The 16,469-nt window shown below is 42.1% G+C and overlaps 1 protein-coding gene and 1 long non-coding RNA gene across 3 annotated transcripts in view; one reads left to right on the top strand and one right to left on the bottom strand.

Moving 5' to 3' along the window:
• Positions 1-16,469, bottom strand: part of FRMD4A (FERM domain containing 4A) — a 386,977-nt gene that overhangs the window by 352,620 nt on the left and 17,888 nt on the right. The gene's annotated exons all lie outside the window — the stretch shown is intronic.
• LOC121088450 overlaps positions 1-16,469 on the top strand; it is a 28,589-nt gene that overhangs the window by 4,703 nt on the left and 7,417 nt on the right. The window contains exon 2 of the long non-coding RNA XR_005827955.1: positions 6,686-6,780. This is a non-coding gene — a long non-coding RNA (uncharacterized LOC121088450). The remainder of the gene's footprint in view (positions 1-6,685; positions 6,781-16,469) is intronic.

The raw sequence follows: 16,469 nt of genomic DNA on the forward strand, positions 1-16,469 counted from the left end.
CAAGGATAGAGACAAGCCCCTCTGGACAGCCTGTGCCAGTGCTCAGTCACCTCCACAGAAAAAAAGTTTACTCTTGCATCTAAACAGAGCTTCCTTCATCATCTTCATGGTCCTCTGCCTGACTCTTTCCAGTATGTCCGTGTCTTTCTTGTACTGGGGAGCCCATAGTTAGGCAGAGCACTCCAGATGTGTCCTGCCAGTGCTGAGCAGAGGGGAAGGATCACCTCCCTCAGCCTGCTGGCAACTCTGCCTAACGCAGCCAGGAGGCTGCTGGTCTGCCTTGCTGCAAGGGCACGCTGCCGGTGCATGGTCATCTTGGTGTCCACCAGGACCCCCCCTTCCTGCACAGCTGCTTTCCAGCTGGTCAGCTGTAACTTGTAGTGGCACATGGGGTTATTCTTCCCCATATGCAGGACTTTGCATTTCACTTGCCTGAGTCATGATGTTCCTGTCAGCCCATCTCTCCAAGCTGTTGAGCTCCCTCTGGATGGTAGCACAACCCATCTGGGGTATCGACCACTCCTCCCAGTGTTGTATTGCCCCATTTTGAATGCTACTTTGAAGCCTCAGTAGCCCTAAATTAGGAAGCACTGTTGTCTGTCAAGCAAACTACTTCTCACTCTTGGTACTATCTTATCTGTTGTGGTTTGCATCTTTAGAGTGGGAAAAGGCAAATTTATGCCGGGTGTGGCAACATTTTCGTGAACCTGTAGTACTCAGATTAGGCTAATAAAACATGGCGACACTAGAAATGTAGGGAATATATTAGTGTTAAAACTGACACATCCTTTTTCCTAGTTTAGAAAGAGCAGTCTTTATAGACTAAGTCAGATATAGATTTTTTTCACACAGAAAATATTGCTCTGGGACATAAATAATATTGACTCTTCATATTGACAGGAGCTAACAAGAGACTTGAAAAAGCACCAACTAGCAGTGCCTAGTTCAAGAGAAATTACATATTGAACTTTATTGGACACGTTCTAGATGGTAAGGAGATAAAGACAACTTGCATGATATCCATCAGACCCCTCCCACACTCCCACATATAAATGGCAGTTATTTTGCTTCCTTTTTAGTTAGAAATACGACTTCAAAGTCATTTCACCTTAAAAAGGTACATAAAATGGCTGACCCATGCTTCAAAGCTACCTGTTTGCCTGTGCTGCCTATAAGGGGAGGCCGGAGCAGCTAGTTTAGGTGGAGACAGCGAAGACCGGACTGAATGGAAAGGCTGAGGCTTCTCCGAGAACGTCTCAACACACAGGGGCTCTGGTGCAGTATGAGTGACACCTTGCTAAGTCAGCAGTTTAGGTGAAGGCATTATAATTTTAAAATAAACTTCCCACGATATTTCTTTTGTTAACAAGTGGCACTTTGATTTGTGAGAGTTCACAGACCATCTGCTGCTCTGCAAAAAATGGAGATGAAGGTACTGAACTGCGCTCAGGCTTGCTAAGGTGATGCCACGGGACTACACCCTACAGTCCTTACCTGGTGGGGAAAGGGGACATGTTTTTCCAGCTGAGCCTGATGGTGACCTGGAGGCTCATATCTGAGTGAGAAGAGCAAAAGGAGAGAAGAGAGGGAAAAGATGCAATACCTGAGAGTGAGATGGAGGAGGGTTGTCTGCAAGTGCTATTGCATATCCCCCAGCTCAGGTCATACCTGAGAAAGATTTTTTCATATCTTATGGAGACAATGAAAAGGGATATTTCACTGCTTTAATTTTTTTTTTTTTAAAGATCTACTTAAAAGCAACAAATGCAACCAAAACTGCCCTTTCTTGAACAAGGAAGAAAAACAGGTTTTGATTTTTACAGCTTTACTATTAACTGCTTTGATATAAAATCACTGATCAATAAGAACATCATAAGGAACAGGATCTTTCATACTGGTGCTCATTGTAAAAGATGACATAAACTGATTCAGCTTACTTTTGTCGATATCTATCTTACATCTGCACCCAGGCTGCAATTCAGACATCCTGTGGTTTTAACTTTTCAGGATACATGAAGCTGGGATTCTCCTGCTTGTTTAGGGCAGACCTTAGGCCACTGAAACAGGGACATTTTGCATTTCAAAGCTTTCTGTGATTTTTTTTTTTTTTTTGGCTGCCTTTTAAATGGATCACAAGAAACAAATAATTACCATATTTCTAACTATTATTCCTTCCCAACACTTCCTCCCTCTCAAGCCCATGTTTACGCTACACCTTCTTCAGGGTATGCCTTACTTGTTAGAACAAATTTAATTAGCAAATGTCAATAAGTATACATGTGCTCACTGCAACAATGCATAATCATTGTGATTTCCTTGGACAATTGATGTGTTTGATATAAGAAGAACAAAAAGTTTTATGCTCTCACATTTGAAGATTTGGGAAATCAGTCCATTAAAAAGTATACATTCCAGGATATATGAAGATCTACTTTCTAGCAAAACTGCAGTTTTATTAAATGTGTCTGCTTCAGTCTTTATATACTTTTATTGTCAAGATCTTGTGCAATTCTAAACTCAAATTAGCAGAGCACTTGATTTCTGTGGCTGTGCTGAGATCAGACCAACCACAAGCAGGTTTGGAAGGATCTGGATGTGGGAGAAGCAGTTGTTACGTTTTCTCCCCCCACCTTATGAAGCAATAGAAATTTGTCATGCAGAGCAAAAGAGCAGAGATGACATAAGATTTAGAAAGGAAGAAAGAAAAGAAGAAAGTCAGAGCAGAGCTTTGAGCAGAAGAGGGAAGAAGTTATATGGTTTTGTAGCTAAATGGTGGGAACTGTACTGGGGGGTTCAAGCTAAAAGGTGCACGCAAAAGTAACCCCTTGTGCCACCAGAGGATCCCACAGAAACTGCCCAAGTGTGCAGAGGAAGGAAGGAGGGGCAGCCAGAGAGGAAAGATTCTTTCTCTACATCTGGACTGTCCTGTGCCTCTGTCTGTTGAGTAGAAAAGAGAGCTGGTTGCGGAGTCCTGCAGAAGCAACGGTACATTGCATTGGTACTTGCATGAACAATTGTAGCATGCTCCGGAGGAATTAATTTGCAACCCAGATTAGCACACAGAGCCAGACAACTATATCTCAATGCCAGCTTTTCTGAACAAATGCTGACAGAGTATTTCTGCCCCCAAAAAGAAGATTCCAACATGACAAACAAGTGAAAGTTGAGGCACTCTGTCAGGTATTCAAAGCTCTTTTCATCCATGTGGCACCTGTCAGAGCCTTGGAGTAGATGGAGCAGGGTCATAGGCCACCAGACAGGTCTGTCTCTGGAGATGGACCAAAGCAAGCAGAGCCCCAGAGTGGTGAATTGTGTATTTGTGATGCTCCAGTAACAAAACACCAGCAAATGCCTTGTCCCCAGAGCAGGCTCTCAGTGTCCTGAGTCTGGGGAGGAACAAAGCAAAGACTGAGATTGTGAATGAAAGCTTCATTTCAACCAAAACTCTTTGATATCAAATATCACAGGCTGGGGTGGGTGGGGGGTGGATAGGAAAGGAAATGGGAGGGAGGGCAGGTAGAAGAAAGCAGGGGAACGGGTGAAGTCTTGAAGTGAATTTTACAGCTGAAAAACATCTTTAAAGTGCTTCTCTGATCTGCCATTTATTAGGTAGCACGTGGCAGGATGATGGAGTCTGCTCCTGCTGTTTTAACCTACACCTACTGCCCAAGGGACACACCTCATGTCAAAGGTTACCTGTAAACACCAAATTCCCCTTTGAGAGAAGCCAGTGGGTTGCAGAATATCAGCAGTACAGATCCAGTCCAGACCCTCTCAGAGAGGCCCTGATCAACCTCCCACAGGATATATCTCATGGTCTCTTCTACCATGGCCTGAGTATTTCATCCTCGCTTTACAAGAATATATGGCAGCGGCAGCATGGCCCTTCATTGAGCTGATAAACTTTAGCGACATTTTGTGCATTGCACAGATCCAAATAAATACTTTCTCCAGCAAAACCAGATTGATTTGGCACTAAAACTGCAGCGCACTACCCTTGGGACAACAGCCTGCAACTGTGGCCCTTTTACCCCTTTATCCTCATCCTGGCTTGATTGCAGCTGAGATGACCAAAAGTGCCTGCATGTTGTCCTGTGATTTGTGGAGTTCTTCAACTGAAAAACATTTTAAAAAACCCCAAATATCTCCTCTTTACTGACGGGTGGAGACAGGAGACAAAACTCTGGTCATTTTATGTACAGAAAGAGATAAAAACAAAATCAGGACTCTCCCAAGGAATGTTACTGTTAATACTGTTAATCTCTCCCATAGGTCACAGTCAAGCCTGGACTGTGAGTTCTTTGTTTAATTTTCATGTTTACTACTAGTATCTCAGGCAAGCTTGTGCATGCCTAGTGTGGAAAAACAGGTAAGTAGAGGAGAAATCTTTCAAATATATAAAATGTTTCAAAAGAACAGCATTTGAGAGGTTGGCAGAAAATTTTGATGTTTTCCAAAACGACAGTTGTATTTTCATATATTTTCTGAATAAAAAATATTAATTTGTCTATTCAAATATTGATAACTTTGGTATTTCCTGCAATCTCAGTTCCTGATAAACAAAAGTGGATTTTTTTCTCCTCTAATGAAAACCAAGGCTTTGGCTGTAGTTGACAAAGGACTCTTTGAAGTGTGAAGTTCTTGTTGAGAAATCAGGTATATTTCATAACTAACAAGGTCAAAAGCCTTGTCAGGTGTGTATCAAGAGAGTTTCATAAGATTCAAAGGAGTTATGCTTCTGTATGGTAGCTAAGGACGTGAATTAAATTTTTGAAGTGGGGAAAAAATTACACTTTGAAAGTACAGCAAGGTATACTCGAGCTGTCTGTAAATTAAGACACCTTCTCACAACTCACAAATAGAACAAATCTTTTAACAAGTGTTAAAAATTAATAGGGAGAGGAGAGAAAATCAAAGCTAAGGTAGATGCTTCAGAAAACTGTCAAAGCATCAACAGAAGTATTTTTTCACCTTTAAGTTCATAAGAAGAGACCAGAAAAAGGATTTCCCCTTTGGTGGAATGAAACAGGTTTCTATCAAATAGAATAGAGTTTGAAATGAAATGGCTATAAGGAAAGAAGTCTCTTAATTCTCCTACTGGGGGAAACTTGCTTGATCTTAAATCAGAAGTTGTGAACTGGTCATTCACTTTCTCACCCAAATGTCTCCAAATGCCTTCATCACTGAAGAATAGGACACTTGAAATCCTTTAGACCAAGATGCACACATTTACATGCAGAGCATGCACTTACAGCTGCAGAATTGTCCCACCAGGATCAAATTAGTTTGGAAAGAAGTTATTCAAGCTGCAGGTCCCACCTTCCAGGCACCTCAAGGCAGATTTTCGCTATATTTATTCCAGAATCAATTTTCTGCCACAGACTGGTCCTGTGCTTGCTGTTGCTCACCTGGATTCATTTGGCTCCCAGTGCTGCTGGGCAATGGTTGCCATGAGCCATCCACTAATACCCCATCACTGCTGCTGGATAAAGTTCCCTTCTTGCCACCTTCAAAGAAAAGGATCCCCAGAGTGGGTCAGGTCAGCAGTCCTCGGAGATAAGGACCCACCATGACCATGAACTACTTTGAACAGCATAACTCAGGCTTCAGAAATACAGTGAGGAAGATGGAGGAATTAGTCATCCCTTCAGCGCTAACCTCCAACAACCCTCCGAAATCTAAGGATGTACAAAAAAACTCTTGCTGATGTTGCAGCTACGTGTCACCTACCACCAAACCTTTGTGATGACTGTGGAGGCTTTAGAGATTATATCTGGGCCAGACAGGAATTAACACAGAGTTCAAAGACTTTCACAGCCCTATAGATGTCCAAATGTTAGGTATTGGTCTATGGTACACATCTGGGCTCACACTATAGTTGGAGAGAAGCAGATGTCCCCAGTGGGAGGTTTGTCCCATTTTTAGACATACATCTCTAGTAGAGGACCATTCTCCTTCTCTTGCACTCCCCTCCCATAAAGTCCTCCATCAAACTGGAGTCTTAACTACTGAGAGTCTAACACTGGAAGGGAGGAATCTCACCCCACACAAATTGCTTGCCCAAGGTCACATAAGCAGCTCATTGCAAAGATGGTTCCTAAATTTGAGTTTAGCTCAGACACTTCTTAGTCACTGTTCCCTGGCAACAAGATAGGACACAGCCTCAGAGCTTGCATTTAGCCTCACAGCCTTTGCATGCAGGGCTAGCAGAGAGACCCACGCATTCTGTGACAAGCCTTGCAGTATGCAGACAAGCCAGAGAAAGATGAGGGCAGGTCACAGGACATAGCTATAATTGCTTTAAGGGGTTGGGGCAGGGGAGTAAGGGGCGGGGGGTGGGGGTGGGGGTGGGTATATGCCAAGGAGAAAAGAAAAAGGAAAAAGGAAAAAGAAACAAAATTGGTTCATCTGAAACTTTCACAGCTCAATACAACAACTAGATTCTATTTTGGCTTATCCTGCCAACAAGTATCATTTTGATTTATATGAGCAGAATGAAGACAATTAAGCTTCCAAAAAGCCAGTATTTGGTAAAAATAGCCATGGCCTTATTTAGCAACATACGGTATTTGTAAAGAAATATTTTAGCTTCCATCTTCCAGTTAAAGGGTGGGTGCTGCTTGGTTTTTTGTTTGGTTGGTTTTTTGGTTTTTTTGATAGTTTTTTTTTTTTTTTTTTTCTGCAGGAGTTATGTACTTTTCTCTACTTTGAGACCACCAGAGAAAAGAAAATGGCAGGGAGCGAAGAATTGTCCAACATCTTTAAAGATGTGCTAAAAAGGTAAGAGTTACTGTCTCTGTCCAAGCAAGTACTGGTAATATACTGTACAGCTGCTGTCTCTTGGACAGCTTGACACAGCCTAGCTCCACTGAACCACTTCTGATTTACACCAGCACTAAAAAGAGGAGGGGGAGAAAGAAGTCAGACATTGTAAATCTTCTCACTGAGTGACATTCTGAAGGGCTCGTACATCACTTTGAAACTAAGGTCTAGACTCACAATACAGATGACCTGAAGAATAGCTTATATGCCCCAAAGCCTCTTCTCTTTTCCTCAGATATCACTTGCTTTAGTAGAAGATATTAACTCTTCCTACAAAGCCTGTCTCAATGGACTCGCAAAGACATTTAGAAGCCAAAGTTCCATTGACTGTAAGGCTAACACCTCCAGGATATTTACTTAATACAACCCACTAATATTAGAGGGACAACATTTTCATGAGCTATACAGCAATCCAACAGCCTGGTTTTCTTTGAGCGTCAAGGGAATAAGGTCTCTAAATTATTTGTGAAAGCATCAGCCTTTATAGTTCATTATTTATACTGCAGAAAAGAAGCAAGTGTTGTAAGTCCATGATCTGGCCATGCAGAGACACAGCTGAGAGTTTTAGAAGAGATGTTCATTGTCACAGGCTCAGTGGCCTTGCCAGGGTCTCTGAACAAGGAACAAGACAAACCGGTGTTTTACTTAGTGCAGTGTGTCCCAATTTCCCACTGCACTGCAGGCAGAGCAATAGAACAGGTGTAATTCATGCCTGTCCTAGCACTTGCATTTTTCATACAATAATACCCAATTCTTTGCCCATTTGCCATACACACCTTCCCTGCAGCTTAGCAGTTCATAAAAATCAGAAAATGAAAGCAACACCTCAGCAACGTGGCTTCCCCAGATCTCCATTTCCCAGCTTGGATCCAACATGCTTCAGACACTTGGGTAAGTCTCACTGGGCTGCAGTAAGGATGCTGAGCACCGTCCCATTCAGCAGCACTGTGTAAGACCTCAGTTTTGAATATATTTTTGGGCAGAATTCAAAGTCTCCTTTAGGCTGAGACTTTGGCATCCAGACAGGTCGTATGGATACCATTATGGGAAAACAGAAACATGCAGGACCTCTTTCAACAGAACACAAGGACTACTGTGCTGAGTGCTGTATGTGCATTTTTAATGAGTTAATGGAGAAAGAGCTTCCAGTCTGGTAATCTTATCAATGACAGGATCTATGTCACCTAAGATTACACATCTACAGCATAGGTCTAAGCTTCTGACCAAATTGTCTGAGACAATTTGAAGTCTACTCAATGGGAGTTTAGGGCGCAACTCACCTAGCCAAACCTAGGCTGCATCGACAAGAGTCTGTATTTGAATAGCTCTATTTCTATTATACAGGCATCCCAGGCTCATTAGATTTATACTCTATAGGCACTGAAAAATTTCAGATGCATCTCAACCAAGTGTTCCAAACAACTAAAGTCTCATTCATTGTGTACAGAAAAGGAATAAACTTATCCAGATTGAATGACCCAGTATAAGATTGAGGTGAGGAAAGTGTTAAGTCCTCAACTACAATAGACCTCAACTACATAAGCACATATGGCTTTAAACTCAGAAAAATCCACCAGCTCAGAAGCACCAGCATGATCAGCAGACAGTGTGCCAATATATGCCCACACAAGCACAGAAACCTGTGAGGTTAGAACGAGACTGGAAGTATGCATTATCTCCTACTCAGACATGAGGCTGACACGTTATACTTGACCAGGTGCCATATTCAAGTTCAGAAGCTTTAGCAGTGATGGTAAAATTACTGATCTGCTGGTGACAACTTCACTGTTTTTTAAAACTGCAATTACCCTACTGAAATATTAAAGATAATAGTTACAGCTCCAACACAACATACGATTATATGGTGATTCAGAGGCTGAAAGCATAACTAATTATAGACTGAATTTTGCAGCAAATACATCGGTAGGGCTTAAGACAATATTTAAAGGCGTGTGTGGGCAGTTACAAACTACTTCCAGAAACCTGAACAAAGGCTTTTGCAAAGGATTATAAAACTAAGTCTTTGAAGAGCAGAAGTAGCAATGTTAGCCATGTCCTTTCCTCTAACCATATTACTACACTGTCACTTACTTAGCAATGGATTAAAGTGCTTTGTACTGGAATCCTATTAGTAGCTAACACCAACGCAATACAGATTCCGTGTCTTGGAGGTACAATGTTGCGGCTATGTCCTACTTGTGGCATTGGCAGAGATGGTAGGAAAAAATGATTAAAAAACTACAATGACATTAGAACGTTTCAGCACAATTTTTAAAGCGTGTGTCTGTTGCTACCATTTTCCTCCCACAGATTTTCTTGTTACTAACAGCATCTGTTTTCAAAGCTAATAAACACGCAGCTATCAATGTGTTAATGCCAGGAAAGAGGGCAGTGAGGGTCACTTGTACTTGTTCACAGAGGCTGGGATGTGTTGTTGGGTACGATCTCCTTCCATCCTCCCCAGGAAAGAGTTGACATTCAGCTGCCCTGCTCAGTGGGGAACTAAGCTGTAGAAACATCACTCTAACCATTGCTTTTCCCCTTAGCTATAAACTGCATCCTTTGTCCTGCAGTCTCCACCCCATTCACTCCTATACGTAGTAGTATGAGAAAGTATCAGGAAAGTATTCTCCAAGACTAAGTTGTGGCATGCCTGCCCTATGTGGATGCACAGAACCAGGATGCAATCTTGCCCCGAGTTACTACAGGGATTCAGAGACGTGCACCAATACTCATCTGTCAGAATGGGTCTAGTATCTTGCCCTGGACCACAGGATGCAGACTTGAGCCTCAGCCCAGACAGAAGGGCAAGGCTGACACAGAAATTGCACCTGTAGAACCATCGATGCCTAGACAAATGCAAATTAGAGCCAGCAAACTCACACCTTAGACAATGTCCTCAGTGCCTATGGTTTATGGTTAAGAGCGAGCCTGAAGTTTCTCAGTTCTCCTTTCACCACACAATAACCCTCTGAACACAGCCCAGGTGCCCCCCCACAGGAGCATAGGTCCATTTGAGCTGCCTTTTGGGATTTTGCCCTGCCACCAGCTGCTACTCCAGAGGTCTGGAGGTATCCTTCTGGTCCTGGGTCGCATCCAGCAGACACAAGTGGATGGAAACCTTCGATATCTTAAGGCATGTGAAGTGGATCTGGATGCCTATGGCTAAGTTGCTGAATCACACCCATTACACATTAATGAATACCTTAAGTGGGGATTCAGTTGTACCTAAAGCAGATGCCTCTTCAGACCATCTCTCAGCTCCACTGGCTAGGTCTCCACTAATGGCAATAACATAAACCTGTACTGCATGTATAAGCATCCTGATGGAGCAGCTGAACCTGTGAGTTGCCTCTTAGGGGACATGGATCCCATCCTCGGTGACTTTAAATGATCTCTGACAAGCGTTTTTTCAATTTTCTTCAGATTTTAATATTCTGCAGATGCAGGGTTTTTTTGAGGTTAGTTTAACATGCAGTCATTTATTTTTCCCCAGCTGTTTACACTGTCTTTAAACAACATTAAATTTAGTGCAAATCAGAGAAGTGTCCAAGTTGCCAAAGAATTTTTTTGCCTACAAAAACAAAGTGTTCAAATCAATCCATACATTATAGTTCCTGCACCTCAAGTGCATCTTTAGTAGGCTGGCAGCTACCCTCACTTGTGCACATCAAGGGCCACTGGCATGTTGACTTACAAATCTGAATGAGGTCCTTCTGCCAAGGCAATGTGAGAAGGAACACAGTGTGAAGTCCTAAGCATCTTAGCATGTCAAGCCAATTGCTCCCAAATGGGGTAAACCTTTTACTCTGTTACAGAAAAGCTGCAATTTGCCACAACAGCAGCAACTTTCCTATGGAACAATGGAGCATCTTGCTGACTGTCACTAGCTAAGGTTGCCTGTGAATATCACCTCCTTTGGGAGTTATGTATGAGGGTCTTGCTTAAAACCACTGAAGAAATGCTGTTCTGCATTCCTTGTTTACATTTCTGGTGTTATTTCTCTAGTTCATATTTGTCAAGGTAGATTTAAAAATAAAAACCCCCAAGAACCAAGTCAATCCTGATAGTATTTTCTATCTGCAGACACCCAGATAACTATTTAATTTTATCTGGAAAAACAGTTTATATAGTACCTTTCTCAGCAGCATTGTCTAAGAGTCAAAGCAAACAATATTTTATAACTTGGCTGTCTGCCACAGCAAGTTTCCTGGTCCAGTTTACATTTATTAATATTAATTGTTGCTGGGTTTTAGCCTCTTCACAGCAAAATATAGTATTATGAAGAGATTGAAAGTGTTATAAAAGACAAAGGCAACATTATGAAGAGCAAAATGGCTTTAAATTTCCAAACAAAATTCTATATGGTACACAGCAGAAAACTGATGTAGTTGCATTTCTCAAATAATAGCATCAGTACTTATAGTCCCAACTGTCATAATTTTATTTCAGCTGTAGCATATTGTTTGTAGAGACTCCAAAGAAGAATATGTGGGGATAAACCTTTCCTCTGTTTGCCTGATAATATAAACTTCAAATAGTTTGGCAAATAGGACCTAGCTGACTCATCAAGATCTGCTCATCAGTCTTCTTATTGGGCTTCAAGATCAGATATTTCTCTCTGCTTTTTAAAATGCACATTTATCTCAGTGATGTTTCTTCTTTTTTTAATTATTCATTGAGCCATCATCTTTTTATACATATACCCATGCATCAGGCTAGCCAGGTTGCTTGTAAACCAGAGATACGCTGAAGCCTGAAAGCGTATTTTAGACAGATAATGTCTTTATGACCAGTAAGTATGGAATTATTGTTAAAAAGTCTACTGCCTAAACTACTCATAAGGTCAAACTGCATTGCTATACTGATGTTGAGCCTTGTACTCCAGGAATAAGTGTTTAGAACTGAGAGATGCTCCAAGTGATGCAGTTTGCTTCTTCTATGGCATCACACCTCTACAAAAGTATGTAAGAAGATGTCAGGGACTGCACCCAGAGTTCACCAAGGACAGATTCCCCTCCTTTAGCTTTAACCCAGTCCCTTATATTCCATTTATGGTAAATAAAAGGAAAATGGATACTTCAAAGTCACAGTCTGTCCAGTTTCAAACATCTAATTTCTCCAAAACAGGTCAGTGTCCCAGACGTACCCATTTTCCTTCTTTGGCTTTCACTGGAGAGCAGATGATCAGACCAGCTGAATTCAACCCTGTGCACAATTTCCTTACTCAGGGTCAAGTGATGTTCATAGCCCAGACTCTGAACCAGCCAAGCAATTTCATTCACTCTTGTAGACCAACGAGGGCACTGATGATCAGATTTTTCTAAAGTATTAGGCTGCTATTTAAGCCCAGAACAAAAAGGAATTCTTACTTATCTTTCACCAGTCCTCGGCATCTTCACACTCAGCAGAAAAACAGAAAATGGCTGCTGGAATATTTGAGGAAAGCCTGTCTGAAAATGCAGTTCAACAGAAATCACTTTCATTTTTTCTTGTATCAGGTTATAAGGGCCTTTTTCCATGTTAGGGGCTTGGCATCTTGTCTTTCACCTTCAAACAGTCTCTGATTGCGAGGATGGGCAGCAAAGGTAGTTCACATCAGAAGTTTATAGGTGGACAACCTGCTGCTAGTATGAGCATTTTAGGAGGTGTAAAATGCTTGTGCTGATCTTGTAACATGAATAAATAATAAAGAACTCTGACAACTGCATAGTAAAATTAAGGGCAGAAGTTCACAGCTAAATGTGCATGTTTGTTGTTCAAGTTACAATTCTGTTTAAAAATTAAAGACTAGCTCATTAGTTGGTAATTCACATTTTATTTCCCCCTAATTTATGAGTCCTGAGGTGTTTAGACAGGGCTTAACATGACCCAAAAAAATGCTATATGCAAGATCCTTTCATTTGCTTTTGGTGTGGTACATGAAATAGTCTATTTTAGAAAGCTTTTTCTTTGTGAATCAACATCATTAGCAATCAAAGACACAGCTATAAGCATTGAATGTGAATGTTTGAACTTCTGTAATTTGCATGTCATCAGTAAGCAGGCTGGCAGAGTTTGGTCATAAAGTTTACTTTGAAAGTTCTCATTGCTGTTATATCTTGAGTCATGGTAGCAATGGTGAGATTGTCTATTTCAGCTAACTAAATGGTTTTAGGGAGCTAGGAGTCATATCTAGCATGGCCAACAGCAGCCTAGGGCTTGCCCATTGTGGCATGAACCTCTGCTCACACCAGTCTCCCTTGGTGAGGAGGCAGAGTTTGAATCCACTCCAGCAAGATCCCCCTTTTTCGGTGTATGTTCATCTTTGTGCATAGGTCAGCTACCTGTTATGTTTCTCCTCTCTCTCATCATTGGATTAGTGGACTGCAAAAATACCTCACACACTGGAGACGCATAAAATGGTCCTGCAAAAAGGGCAATGAGCCCATTTACAAAACCAGAAGAGACCGAGAGGTAAAGGAGACTGCCCACAGGCATACAGAAAATGTATGTATGCCAGTGCTTGAAAACAAGTCCTCAAAATTCAAGTCTAGTATCCAGTGGCTTAGAAACCAAGGAATAAGAACAGGCAGCTGCCATTGAATTATTGGTAGATTGCCTCAGGGAAGCAACAGTGAAACTCCTCTTACAATACAGGCAGAGCCAGGGAGGCAAAAAAAATCGAACGCCAAGTCAAACAAAACTAGTTACCTTGGCTAGTCAGGTTTTCTGCCTCTAAACTTCATGACCATGATGGCTATTTTCATCATCTCAGTGAGTCACGATAATCAACAGAGTAACACAAACCAAACTGACAACCGGGGAATATAACTCTGATCCCTTTAATTAAAAATAATCAATAATGCTGTGTGAAAGGCTTCAGCAGGTAGGAAGGGCTGATAACTCAGGGGGCACAATGGAAAAGGCCAAGTGCGCGAAATGCAGAGCAGCCTTCCCCTCCTCTCCCACGGCTGCCGGCGGGCAGAGCAGGGACTCGGCTGTGGCTCACAGGCCAGTGCAATAACTCTGCCGAATATTGCAATCTATAGTTCACTGACCCCAAATGATTGCTGCACTCCTCTCATGCGTTCAGTAATTTTCTGTCCTGATTCAGCAGGATTTAAACGGGCAACCCAAAAGAAACACAACCCTTTAGCCCTCCTAAGAAAAGCGAGTAAGAAGGCAAAATCGCAGCCCCCTGCTTCCCCTCGTATTTTTTTAAAGCCATGTTGGGGACTTAGTTTTAAAACCTCTTTCAGATCTAGCCACAAGAGCAGCCACCTCACTGATTCACTGTGAAATGGCCTCATCATTAGAGAGGTAGTTTGAGACAACATACAAACCCAACCTGCTAGCAGACCACTTCAGCGCACACTCATGTCCCAACTCAGAAAGGTGCCAAGGGACAGGCTGAGCCCGAGATCACTCTGCTGCTCCCACCCCTTACAGAAGCCCTAATCCCTTCAGGGGTCAAACAATAAGTATGATATTAAGACAAAGATATTTTTTCAAAGAGAGTAAACCCACAAAAGAGCTCAAGAGCACCAGGAATTTGCACAGGCAGAATTTTGCTGGTGAAGCATGCAAAGTTGAAAATACTATTTTTCCATTAATTTCATTTCAGGAAGAAAAGTGGGTGGGTTTTAGGGGACAGGCTTCCCCCAAAGAATCCCCAAACCATTTGTTTGTTTGTTTGTTTGTTTGGGGGGGGTGGGTGGGTTAGTTTTGTTTTGTTGGTGTTTTATTTTCATTTAAAATTGCCAGTGTTGCTTAAAAACATGACAATGTGGTCAATACGTGATCTGAAGACATGCCTGCCCCCAGCCATGGCAGTACCATGTCCCCTTCTCAAGAGAGACTTGGGAAGCTGTGACAACCCATCCTCATGCAAGAAGGTCTGAATATATTTGCTGCAATATTTGGACCCATGACCACACTTCACCCTGCTATTCAGATCCCTTCGGGCTCACAAAGACATCTTTCCTGGCCATTGCTCAGGCACTGGTGGCTCTTTGGTCCCCATAACCATCCCTTGCCACCATCGAGCAGGGCAGCAGAGAAGAGCCAGGCTTCCTGGTGGAGCTTGGACTTGTGCAGTCCTGTGTGTAAGCTACACCGAAATGCAAGAAACTCCTTGGTGCCTGGATGCAGGGGACTTATCAGCTGCTACTTTGTCTTGTCTTGCTTTCAGCTGGGATAGAGTGAATTTTCTTCGAACTGGCTGGTGCGGTGCTGTGTTTTGGATTTAGGATGAGAACAATGATAACACACTGATGTTTTTTGTTGTTGCTGAGCAGTGTTTACTTACACTAACTCAAGGACTTGTCAGCTTCTGAAGCCCTGATAGAGATAAGGCTGGAGGGGCACAAGAGGCTGGGAGGGGACACAGCCAGGACAGCTGACCCAAACTGGCCAAAGGGATATTCCATATCATATGACATCATGCCCAGTATATAAACTGGGGGGAAAAGTGGCTGGGGGTTGCTGCTCAGTAACAGGCTGGGCATCAGTCAATTGGTGGTGAGCAATTTTTTTTTATTTGCATCACTTATTTTTCTTGGGTTTTATTTCTCTCTTGTTATTTTCCTTTTCATTACAATTTAGTATATTTATTTATTTTATTTTATTTTTGTTATTAAACTGTATCTCAACCCATGAGTTTTTCTTACTTTTACCCTTCCGATTCTCTCCCCCGTCCCACTGGGGGTAGGGAGCAAGCGAGTAGCTGTGTGGGGCTGAGCTGCTGGCTGGGGCTAACCCACGACAGTCCTCTAGGCTTGCTGGTCTTCCCGTCTGTTCCAGTATGATCCCATAGGTACCAGTCAGCTGGCAGGCTACAAACACCACCATCCTCAAGCCAGCCCCCTAGCTTAGCCCAAGGCCAGAAAGCGACAGTGAACAGACTCTTAATTGTTCAAATATTCACTGCATGAAGCAATTTTTTATATGAATATTTCATAGAGGCGATTTTAAAGTAAATTTCTACTCTCCACTGAATCTGCTCTATCCAGAAGATGCTACTTGTGTTGGCCACTGGAAATTATGAAAATAAAACTGGTCTTCCCAACAGAAGGTGGATGGTTTATTTGCAGTTTAATATTATCTCCTGGTTTTACTGCAGGCAGCAGCATTCTCTGTTGTTAACACTCCAGTCCAGATGAGTTTTAATTCTGTTCAGCTACACAAACATATGCACATGTTCCTCCAGTAGTCAGCAACAAAAGCAAAACACACTCGACTTCTATAAGCATCAAACACAGCCCACATACTGGAGGTACATACAAATGTTTGGCACAGTACAAAATTTATAGCAACCCTTTTAGTGCAAGATGTGTTACAGCAAAATCTTGCTTTGACAAAGTGCTTGACATTCTCAAGCAGCCGCTACTGTTAACAGGATTCATAAGTCACATTCCTTTAGCATATGTAACTTTAAAGGGGACCACTCACTTTGTATTTAAATCTTACCATAAATTTCTCCAGACAAAAACTTACAAAGGATGCAGTCATCCTGGCCAGCCAAGGGAGACAAATGTCCAATTTACAATGATCTAGAAGATTAGGACTCAAGGATGAAAAGGAAATATTAATTTTTTTCACCACATTTGCAAAGCTGCTGTTAAAATAAGCTTCTGCCTCCAATGAAAATCTGGGTGTCATGCTAA

The sequence above is a fragment of the Falco naumanni genome, chromosome 5 (assembly GCF_017639655.2).
Source record: "Falco naumanni isolate bFalNau1 chromosome 5, bFalNau1.pat, whole genome shotgun sequence".
Classification (NCBI taxonomy): Eukaryota; Metazoa; Chordata; class Aves; order Falconiformes; family Falconidae; genus Falco; species Falco naumanni.